Genomic DNA, 12,676 nt, shown 5'->3' on the forward strand with positions numbered 1-12,676 from the left:
TTACTACCCCTGAGGGACCCGTCGTCGCATTTCGAGAGGACCTGGTGGTCGTCCGGGACAGATCACCCCGGGGCGATCCCCACGGCAAGGCAAGGCAAAACGAGCATCATCCGGCGGCCGTACGAGATGCAAACGGAGCCGCCGAGAACGGAGCTGCTACATGGCGACTCCTGAGAGCGAAGATTCGAAAGTTGGCGGCATGAGACTCGCGACCAGCCACAGAAATAGAAATCGATTCAAGGATCGATCACGGGTCTGACGCGGGGCGCAACGCCGCCGCAAAGCGTGGCAACCGGGCCAGGATGGCGCGCACTATCTTCCCCTCCCCCGACGTAAACCACCGACGTTCCGCCGGTCCGAATTAGAATCACTGTTCGACAAGCCGGTGTCCCGAATGGATCAAGGACCAGCGACCCACATCCTGCGGCGACGTCAGAATTGTAAGGCCACCTCCTCAACCGGTAAGCGCAAAATCGGCTGAGACCCATGTGTCGATAGAGATTTCTCGCGATGTCGAGCGTATGAGCTCGTTGCACCTTAATTGTCTAAAGTTACCAAGAATCTAGAGTGATCCGCACGGGACTCGCGTCGATATCCGTGTAATTAATTAATTGTGTATCTTTTCGCCTCTCCGAGGGGCACCGAAACGAGTCGACAGTTGCTGTAAAATCGTGAATTCGTTGTGAGATCGCTGTAAGATCGTGAATTCGTTGTTATATCGAGTCTTTTGTCAAAGAACATAGAACATTGTAATCGCTGGGTTAGAGTATTGTGTTCACGATCCCGAACTGATAATGAGAGAAAGAGCGTATCGATACTGATAGGTCGGAAAACCAGCGTCCTCCTTCGAGCTCGATAATTATATTATACCACACATTGTTTTCTGCACACCATTGACGTGAATATACTCTTTTTATTTTATCACATATCTAATAACTAGCATTAATCCCCCCCCCCTCTCTCTCTCTCTCTCTCTCTCTCTCTCATGTAAAGAGGTTTTGCAAGAGAAGAAAATCCTTCTACAAACTTCCTATAGTACGAGCAAAAACCGAGAAAACTTCGCAATTGTTTTTTTGTATGGGGAATCGGCCAATGTCTCACAGCAATAATCTTTTGGAGGTCTGTAGTAACGCCCTGTTCAGAAATTATATGTCTTAAACATTTAACATTTTTTTGAAAAAAAAAATACATTTCTTTGGATTTAATTTTAAATTGGCTTCTTTTATCGTGAAAATACTATATTCAAATTCTTTATCATTTCATCAAAAGTTTTCCCAAAAATTATCACATTATCTAAATATACTAAACATATTTTTGATAGAAGCCCGTGTAACACTTTTTCCATTAATCGTTCAAAAGTCGCGGGAGCGTTACATAAACCAAATGGCATTACCGTGAACTGCCAAAGACCCCTACCGATCGAGAAAGCCGTCTTTTCCTTGTCTTCTGATCGGACTTTAAGTTGCCAATAACCGTTTTTTAAATCTAATGTGGAAAACCATGAGTTACCTGAAAGTTGATCTAACAATTCATCTATACGAGAAAGGGGATAAGAATCCTTTACCGTCACATCATTTAATTTCCGATAATCAATACAGAATCTTATACTGCCGTCCTTCTTTTTGACCATAACGGCCGGAGAGACCCATGGACTTTGAGATTCCTCAATGATTCCTTGTTCCTTATGTCCTCAATAATTTGATCAACCTCTTTTCTCAAATGAATAGGAATTCGTCGAGGTACCTATTTTATGGAGAGAGAGTCTTTTACTGACATGTTCTACAATGCTACAATTACCAGCCACAATTTTTTCAGAAAATACATCTTGATAATTATTTAGAAAATTGGCAAAAATTTTTTTTTCAGTATCTCTTAAATTCATTAAATTACTTTCAAAAAGTTTTTTTAAAATAATTGGGACTTCAAGAAAATTCTCTATCCGTGAACAATTATAAATTTTATTTTTATTTAATTTTAGATTTTTATTTGATTCATTAAATTCGGAGTCAAAAATATTTTCTAAATTAATTTTTTTAAGAAAATCAGTGCCCAATATGCAATCATCATTAATGGCGGCAACAAACAGGAATCACAATACAATTTTTTCCAATTTCTACTCTAACTTCAACTTCGAAATCAATTGACACTTTTTCTCCGGTTGGATATCTTAAACTATAATCTCTAACTCGAATCTTTTTAATCTCTTTATCAATCAGTTTTCTATTTAACAGAGAAATATCGGAGCCCGTGTCTATTCTGAAAGAACAATTTTTATTATTAACTTTTCCACTGTAAATAAAGTTATTTTCTATAATCCTAGCGACACTAAAATTAACAAAACGATTTCATCGGGGTTTTACAAGAAAAAGTCGAGCTCACCCTACGAAGCTCGACTAAGCCGTGTTTCCCTTTCTCCTCAGGGCACTCAAATCGGAAATGCCCTGTCTTTCCGCACGTCCAACATTCTTTTTCTTTCGAGGAAAAATCATTCCCTCGCCATCTTCCTCCCGAAAGATTTCTCTTTTCATTCCCTTTTCACGCGTTCTCGCTGTTCTTATTTCCGTTCTCGTTTTTATAGTCTTTCCGCGCGTCGTTCCTCTCTGCTTTTTGATAATTCGCGCTGTTAAATTTTCCAAAATTATTAGATTTTCCATTAAAATTTTTTTTTTTCTCTCAAAATGTTCTCCTTGAATTAATTTAAACGATTTTCTAATTGAAGAGTCCTCCTCAAGAATCCATCGGAAAGAGAGGAAATTTAGGTTATCAAAATTTTCTATGTTCTCTAAAACAATTCGCGCTTTTCCTCTTAAATTCGCGGCCAAAGCAACAGTTTTTGTCGATTCGTCCCAATTATTCGCGCGCGCGATCAAAAGAAATTGCGAGAGGAACTCTCGCAGCGGAACTTTTCCGTCAAATGTGTCGGGCTTTAATTTTAAGCCCGTTCTCGCGCAAAAATCATTATTCGAATCCCCGCAAGCTCTAGTATCGGAATTGGAAGCTCTTTTATCGGAAAGACTTAGCTGTATATTGTCTTCCCGTGAAGCGATTCTCTGTTCGAGGCGGCGTAGTTCCTCTGTCCCTCTGCCGCAGGCAAGGCCTCAAATTGCGTATGTTCTCGCTCCCGTTGTTCTCGCATTCGTCGGATTTCGTCGAGCGCGGTTTGCAGCACGTCCTCCCCCAAAAGGAGCTGCTTGCATCTGGTTGAATATAAGCGGAGCCTGCGAGCGGGTTACTCTCGGCAAATGTTGCGTAGTCATCCGTCGATTCTTTCGCAGCTCGACGTTCTTTCAATCCCGGACGAGCCCCCAAAATGTTACGTCCCTGTACTGGACCCCGGAACAAATATTTTTATATAAAACATTTATGAAAAACGATTAATACAGGTAGCATCAGTATTGATGCAACTGGATCATTGATAAAATCTTTTTTAAAAACCGGATGGTTCCAAAACTCCTATATTTTTGTATCAAACAGTAGCATCATTACATGGAAAGATATTACCTATCTTTCAAATGATTTCTGAAAAGCACGACACAAATATATTAACATATTGGATGAGAGAGTGGCTGCGTTCGGGTGTGCCGTGTCACTAACCAAGTAGTGACGGACTATTCGATGGCGCTTCTTAACGCTGTTAGCCTTTTCATTCAATAACATTCATCTTAAATCTTATGTTAATAATTGCATGCAAATGCTCTTAGCCGCCAAATTACAAAAAATTAATAACATGCATTATCCGAATTGATATTGCACATTTGATAAAACTAGTATGTCGATGGCCTTGTTTTAATCACACGCCTGCCTGCGTTAAAGATTTTTACATCCGTTGTGTAGGTATTTTATCAAAATGTACTACAATCAATGATTTCAGTGATTTCTGTACAGATGTGTTGTCAGTGTCTTTTTCAAATATGGAAGATGTGGAGGACATTAATAATCACTGTTATAATGCGCAACGCAGACTTCTCTCATCTCATTCTCAACTCATGAAGACAGATATTGCATATGAAGTTATTGACTCTGATTTATTGGAAACATTTCAAGATACCGAAGATGACACAGATAGTACATCTAATGATGAAATCGATAATTTTTGAAAATAGAAAAGGATAGCATGAAAAATGATAGCGGAAATCGTCCTAATCCATATTATTGTCCAGACTTCGGAAAGCGCCCTGCTAAAATTGAGTAAATAGTTTGCGCTATGGACTGCAGTCATATCTGCAAAAGAAAACCACTTGAATAACTCTATAAGTGAAATAAATTTAGTTGCCTACTTCTTCTCGTAGCGAAGAAATTTTAGAGAAGTTAAAAATCTAATATTTAAAGATTCAAAATCAATTCGAAGTTGACAAATTTATTATATTGCATTTAAGATCATTAGCTGGAACGATGAAACTTTTAAATGCACCTAATACTTTTTTACGTAAAATAAAATAAAATCTAACAATAAAACATTTGATGAAAAAAAAAAAAAATTTTCTAATAATATATATAATAATCCAAATATTTCTCATATTAATCCTCATAGTACTAATGATGATACTAATAATAACACTAATGATAATGATAGTGATATTTTCAATAATTCTGATAAATATGTTAAGTCTAATAAAAATATTGATTGCAGTCTATCACATAAAAATGAAGCAGATACTGAAACATTAAAAATGAAAATAATATAATCTGAAGTCATCGATATATCGGATGAAACTGTAAATGACACAAATTCATTCTTAATGAAATGGAATCGTGGAAAGGTCTCAATAAAATAAAAAGCCACGAGGAAAAATCTGACTGCATGTCCCGCAAATTGAAATTTACATAAGCGACCGAAATTCAGTTATACTACACCCTTATTAACCAAATGGCAATTGTTTAACTTCCCGCCAAAGTAAGAACAAACGTATAATGATAACAAATACTTGTCCTTTTGAATGCAACAATACAATGTATTATTGGCTGGCTACCGCGATTGGCCTCAGTATAATCAATATGTGGATGAAATTTGTAACCCAACTTTGAATTTGTCAAAACTTTATGTCTAGGGAAAACTTCGCAAAAAAAATTTACGACGGGCGCTACAATATGAGCAATTTATTTCCCCAAGAATGTTGTTTTAGATTGTGTATAAATTTGATCATTTTTAAATTTTAAGTTTTAAATGCATAATGTGCCATCATTCAAATTCACACTTCATGCAAAGTTTGGGGAAATTTTTCTTTACAACACAAAACCTGTGTTAAATGAAACACCTTCCCATTTAAAAAATGGAAAAAAAGGATTAAAAAAAGGGAAAATGACCAATGTTGCAAATAAACAATTTAGTGCAATGTTGCAAAGCGAAAAAGTAAAAATTTCAAGTGTATTGGGGGAATCATATATTTATAGACATAGAATGTCTCGAAAATGTTTATTAGCAACACTTTCCTGGTACCCGAATCTGAAACAATTCACTTTAGTGAATTACCAAAATAAATTTTAACTTTTTCAAAAAAATATAAATTTGTCGCTGAAATTTATTTCTTTCCCAGGTCAATTTATTGGTCTATGTTAATATTTTACGAAAAAAACTGGAAAATGGGAATTGTATGATGGTTTTCAACGGAAAAAAACATGTACCATAAAGACCGGCACCCTTTTTTGAAAAGAAAGGAATACTTTATTATTTTTATCCAATTTAAAACTCAGAAAAAGTAATAAAAAACACCCAAAAAAAAAAATTTATGTAATTTACGAAAGTAGACACATATTTAATTTCTTTTCTATTCGACTTTACTTTTTCCCAAAAAATAAAAAAGATTTAAGTTTTTTTAATAGTGGCGCATTTTTTTAAAAAATTTTTTTTTTGTACTTTTTACTTCCTATTTTATTAAATGTTGCAAATAAAAATCTTTTATTTAAAAATAAACATACCTTAAAATATAATAAAAATGATAAATTTTAAAAAATAATAACAAAAATACAATAAAAAATACAAAAAAAAAAAATAAAAAAAATACAAAAAAACAACAAAAAAATAAGTTTTCAGTTTTTAAAAAAATCTGGCTGATTTTTTTTAAAAATTTTTTTTTTTTACTTTAAATTCCCTTTTTTTATTAAATGCTGCTATAAAAGTTATTATAATAATAAACATACGCTTATATATTAATATACAATAACTAAAAGGAAATTTTAAAATATTAAATTTTAAAATGGTAATTAGAATAAAGATTAAACTATACTAATAAAAATAAGTTTTTAATAAAAAAAAAAACTGTTAACTCGGCTCGAATTATTTTGTTTCAAAAAAAAAACTATCGAGGAATCGGAGCCTGGCGGATGACAGGCCCCAAAATAAAAATAAAATGAGATCTCAAATCAAACAATTTATTAAATTCTAAAAAGTTTCCCACCCAATTCGGGGTCTTTTTCGTAGCTGCAAAATACAAGAACAAAAAAAGAAGATTTAAACGGTTTCAATCAGGGAAAAATTTTAAAATCGGTATTTCATTTCAATCCGCAAATAAAAATTAAATATATTTTTCCTCCCTATTCAAACCGTCCGGCCGGGGGAAGTGTCTCCCCAACCCCGGGACCATCGTCAGGAAGGAAGCGAGCCCCGTGACTCCCTTACCCAAAACTAATCAACTGGTTATTAAATTAAAGTAGACTTTACAAGAAAAAATTTAAAAAATTTAAAAAACCGGAAGAAAACACCACCCCGACAGCAAAAAAAGAGGAAAAAAAAGGAAAGTACACGTGACAAAATCCTCTAACGACTGTGCGGTTTTTCACCTCGAACAGTCGTACTATATACGAAAAAAAAAAAATATAAAAATAAATATGAAAAAAAAAAAAAATAAAAAAAAAATAAACTAATGGGCACTCAGTCAAAGTCAAACAAAAAAACCGGCTATGTAAAATCACCAAACGCTAGATTTTGGAAATTTTTCTATTAACGGGATCAAGATTCTCATTAATTTATCAGTGTCGCTATGAAAATTTTTTAAAACTATCCTCTGACGTTTATGTGGACAGGTGGATATAAATTTTTCCCCTTAAAAAGGCTCTGTCTAGACTTTTAATCCCCCCAAATTTTTAAAAATTCAGTTCAAAAATTATTTTCGATATGACTGTATTGTTGACGCGTTTTTTTTATGTTGTTGCGATGTTCTTTCTCCTAGTTTTCACATCAAACCCGTCTCCCCTACGACGACGCTTTCACAATCCATACAATAAATTTTTATAAAACTCATTTTAGGATTTCCCCTTGGTAACTTACCTTGTGTACTTTAATGAATTTACGGAGACTTTTTAATTGCTGTATTGATGGAATGACATCCAAATACGTGTAATGTCCTCGATTCTTCGAAATTATAAATAAGGAATTTTAAAAGACGAAACTTTTTCTGCTTTTGAATTTTTGTCATGCATATTTTTGCTCATGTTGAAATTATTATAGGGGAAAAGAAAACTTTTTTAACCGCGTTTGCAAGTAAAATAAAAATATCAAATTGAGAGGTAATTATTAGACAAAAGACCCCCAAAATCATGGGACTCAAAGTTCCCTTTTATGGAATTCGGAGAGAGCCAAAAAACTCTATTGAGGCTGAAAATGGTCCCTTTTTTTAGCCCGAGAGGATGGCGATTCAAAATTAAATATTTACCTGAATACGTCGGTTATGAAACAAATCAAACTCAATGCTCCCTTTATTTATAATAATGGGGACATCAAAAAAAATTCAATGGTGTCCAACCCCCTCCTCCTGGTGTGAACTGCATCTAGGATGGAAAAAATTTTTGAAAGTGTTTTAAAACTATTTAAGCCGGGGAGGGTGGGGCCGCCAACCGATATCCAAATATCTAAAAAAAATGGAAAGACAAGGAATCGCAGCAATCGCTCTACTTCCAAATTTTTGAAACGTGTATCCGCAATGATGGGTTTGAGGGGGGGGAAACCCTAGGGGGCCCAAAAAAGTCTGTTGAAAACTTAATTTTTAAAACCCATAAAAAAAGTCGAGTTCATAAAAAAACGATGCCATAAAAATTCATTCGGGGGGAATATACAATCTTTTTCAATATACCCCCATCTGTTAATAAATTTTCAATAGCCATACCCAATGGTACGTGGTAAAACAATGAGAAACATCTAGTAAAAAACTGCTTCACATCACTATCCACACAAAACATTTAATTTGTTCATAATGAAAATATCAGAATAGCCGATTTAGGTTTCGGAATTGCTTTTATTTTTTTTATGTAAAAAATTTTCCAAAATAATAAAGAGGTGTATTCAGATGACACGATGCACGTAAAGGGAATTCGGTTTATGACCTCGGGAGACCAAAACGCTTCGGTAAAACCCCGTCCGTTTCAGTTCAGGGGGTTTAAAGTTGTTGAAGAAAAGTAATTTTTCGTTTTCCACTCATTTAAAATCCCGGGAATTGATTAATAGGTTCCCAGCGGATTTTTTTACAACAGTTATAAGTATCCCCGGGCAGCCGCAATCAACATTTTGTCCCTTTTACATATCTCTATTCATCGCAACCCTGAATTGCCCTTATCCGCCTTTATAAATAAAAAATCGGGATTGTTTGGGGAATTTTTCCCCTCAAATTTTTAAGCCTTACAAAAAATTTTTTGTTGAGCTTTTCTGAAAAGAAATAGGAATTTTTTTTTTTAGGGAAAGGCTCTACTTCTGATGAGATCGTTTTTCCCCAGGGAGTTAAAAAAATTTTTTTCCCAAATTTTTCCCAAAAATCTAGGGGGGTTTTATCTTTGTCAAATACTGGCAGAAAAATTCTACCCAACGCAACAAATCTCGAAATTTTATACGGTACGATCCCGGTGATAAATTTAAAACCATTTATCTTTTTGTAAGCAACATCGATTTTTAAAAAAAAACAAAGGAAGTCGGGCTCAAGGAAACCTGAGAGACGAGAGGCCCTGACTCACATGGCTTTAAGAAATTTTTTCGACAAGTGTAATAATATTGGATAGGACGAATATTCCTATTATGAATTTTTTTTGTTTTTCTAAGACAACTAAATTTATCATCCCGTCGAACCCCCTCCTTATTTAAAAAAATTGTAAGATTGCTTTGCTCACCCAAAAACCCATCCAATAAAACACTGGGAGATCTATATGATGTAGAAGGTTATAAAATCTAATCTGACTTTGTGCCTCTGTCTAGAGATCAAAATTTTATTTCTTAAAATGTCTTTGATAGTACGTTTATAATAAATTTTTGTTTCAATACAGACTTATAATGATATAAATTTTTAGCATAACGAGAAGAAAAATTTCAGATGAGAGGGTTTTGTAACATCCTGTTTTAAAAAAAATTTTTTAAAAAAATTGATTCCCAAGTTTAATCTAACCCGACTCTTTTTTTAATTTAAACCCAACTCCTTCAAATGTTTGCCCGCGCAAAAATTAAAACTGGTCCAACAAATTGGAAAAAGAAGTCCTCAACGGACGCTTATTCCCAGCCAGCGAAAATTTTCAATAAAAAAAAAACTTTTAATCTCGGCTCGAATTATTGTGTTACAATAAAAATAAAATATCGACGGCAATCGGAGCCTGTGCGGATGACATGCACAAAAATAATTTATAATAAATATAAAAAATTTTATTACAAAAGCTATAAAATATATTTAAATATAAAAAAATAAAGTAAACAAAAATATAATAAAATCTAAAAAAAAAAATTTTTAAAATACGAAAAAAAAAAAATTTTTTAAAAATTGCGTTTTTTGTTTATTGTAATATGTTGTAATTTTTGAACCGTTCAACTAAAAAACGAATCAAAAAATCACTACAAACAACTCCAAACGATTCTGAAGAAGACTGCGCAAGGGAATTCGCGATATCTAAAAAATGACAAAGTTAGCTATTACTGGTATAAAAAAATTTTTTAAAAACCCAAAGGGACCCTTCGACTAAAAAACAAATCGAAAATCACTAAAAACAACTAAAAAACGTTTCTGAAAAAACCCTGCGCAAGCAGATTCGCGATATCTAAAAATTGACAAAGTTAGCTATTACTGGTATAAACAATTGTTTTATAAAAAATGCCCCTTTTTCGACTACAAACGAATCGAAAATAAACTAAAAACAACTACAAACGTTTCTGAAAAAGACTGGCAAGCAGTTTCGCTTATCTCAAAAAATTGAAAAAGTTAGCTATTACTGGAAATAAACAATTTTTTCTATAACAAAATAAAACCCCCCGTTCGGGACTACAAAACCAAAAAAAATTTTTTCGGAAAAATCCCCTTACAAACAAAACCTAAAAAAAAAGATTCTGAAAGAAAAGGGAACCTGCGGCAAAAACGGATTCGCCGTTTCCCCTCAAAAAATTTGAAAAAGGGAGCTTTTAAAATAAAAGTTTTTTTAAAACAATTGTTTAAAAAAAAGGACCCGTTCGACTACAAACGAATCAAAAATCACTACAAAAAAACTAAAAAACGATTCTGAAGAAGACTGCGCAAGCAAAATTCGCGATATCTCAAAAATTGAAAAAGTTAGCTATTACTGGTAAAAACCCAATTTTTTAAAACAAATGACCCGTTTGACTACAAACGAATCGAAAAAAATACAAACAATACAAACGTTTTTCTGAAGAAGCCCTGCGAAAAGCGGATTCGCGAATTATCTCAAAAATTGACAAAGTTAGCTTTTAACTGGTATAAAAAATTTGTTTATAACAAAGGCCCCTGTTCGACTACAAAGGGAATCGAAAATCATTTAAAAACAACAAAAAACGATTCTGAAGAAACTGCGCAAGCGGATTTGCGTTTATCTTAATGTTGGGGCGAGTTTTTTAAAAATTTTTTTTTTAAAATTTAAAATTTAAAATACAAACGAAATTTATTTTAAATTACAAACAATAAAAACAAAATGCTATCGATTTCTGTATTAAAAATTAATTTTAAAAAGTCGGGTGTAAGTTCAAATAGGTGGATTTCGGTTGTCTCTCTTGTCTTAGGACAATTTTCCCTTTTGTTTATAAAACCCTATGTACTGAAACAATTGTATTTAATTCTTTTATTACTGTAAAAAACGTGTGCAGTTTTAAAAAAACCCTTTTTATATTTATAAATTTCATTCTAGAAAAAAACTAATTATTTAACCCAAATAAGTACTTCCCAAAATGGGTTTCATATATGAATACAATCATACAATTTGACAGTTTGGAATTTCTCTGGGAAAAGTACATAAGAAGTTTTTTTTTAATCATAAAAAAAACTTGACAAAGTCAAAAATTAAAAAATATATAGCTAATTTTACTAAAAAATTTTTTTAATAATTGTACGTATCACCATTGTATAAAATGCAAAAATTGTTTTTATGACAGGTGGTTAATTAGAACAGGTTTGAAAATTAATTTTCAGCAGTTATAGGTATAGAACCCCTTAAAATTTCCTGATTTCTATTACAGTCTTGTTTGCGTTTTTACTATGAACAAAGAGTTAATTTTTTATTTCATCTTCATAGATACAATTTCTTCATATAACCTAATGACAAAAATATATAAAATTTAAAATTTTTTCTTATGTAAAAAATATGCCTTTTTTAAAAAAATATCTATTTTTAGACTCCCCCATAAATAAAAAAGGAAAAAGTTTCTGTACCCAAAAAGTTTTAAAGTAAGTTACAACACACATTTGCTAGCCAGTTTCTCAACTTTTAAAATTTTTCCTAAGGTGAAATTATATAAATTTTTTTAATAATGTAAAAAATATTTTATTTTAAAAAAAATAATTGTATGTGTTTGTGACTACCTTAAAATGGGAAAAAAAAAAAAGCATAAAAAATATTTTGCAAGCTCTGAAAAGAGCTTACAATATTTGTCGTTTAACAAAAACTTTAAAGATCTGCATCTCTCTTTTATTTTTTAGAAAAATTTTATCGATTTTTTTTTTACGTTGTAACAAATTTTCTATTTAAAAAATATATATTTCCTGTAAATAGTTATTTAATCACTATGAGATGGGAAAAAATGAAAATAACTTCTACGCGAATTTCATAAATAAAAAATGTATATTAAGGAAAAAATATGAATTTAAAGCATTTGGATACTCAGACTTTTATATTGTAAGAAATTACGTGCGTCCGGCGGATATCGTCGGGAATTTCGTCGTCCTGATCATCCACAGCTGATCATTGCGTGCGCACTCGAGCAGGCGCAGGGGCAGGAGCGTTTGCAAGAGTGGGACACCGGTTTGACGGCCGGGTTAAAAAGACCGGCGAAAAAACGGTTACTCTCTTTGAGAAGCGCGATATAGAAGTTATTAAATATACGTGCGGGAGTCATTAGCCCAAAATTTTAATACTTAGAGAATATAGTGAATATGTAGCATTCATATCCACACCTTTTATTTACACTCTACATTTTTTACCACCCTTACCTTTTCACGGGACTTTTACACTTTTTAATCTTTTTACATTTGTAATAACTTTTAATTTTTTAAAATATTTTTTTTAAAAAAAAATATATTTCCATAACAACACATTTTTATTTTTTGTTATTTTTTAATTTTTTTTCTTTGTTATACTTTAATGAATAAACATTACTTTCTTTAAAAAATCGGGTGAATTTTTTTAAAGTCGCACTTTTTGGGTGACCCGACGTGATTTAAGCCGAGCTTTTTAAAAAGCTGTCGGAAAATGTCAAGTGATCGTGATTGAC

This window comes from Nylanderia fulva, unplaced genomic scaffold, assembly GCF_048542155.1.
Source record: "Nylanderia fulva isolate GAGA-0341 unplaced genomic scaffold, ASM4854215v1 Scaffold363, whole genome shotgun sequence".
NCBI lineage: Eukaryota > Metazoa > Arthropoda > Insecta > Hymenoptera > Formicidae > Nylanderia > Nylanderia fulva.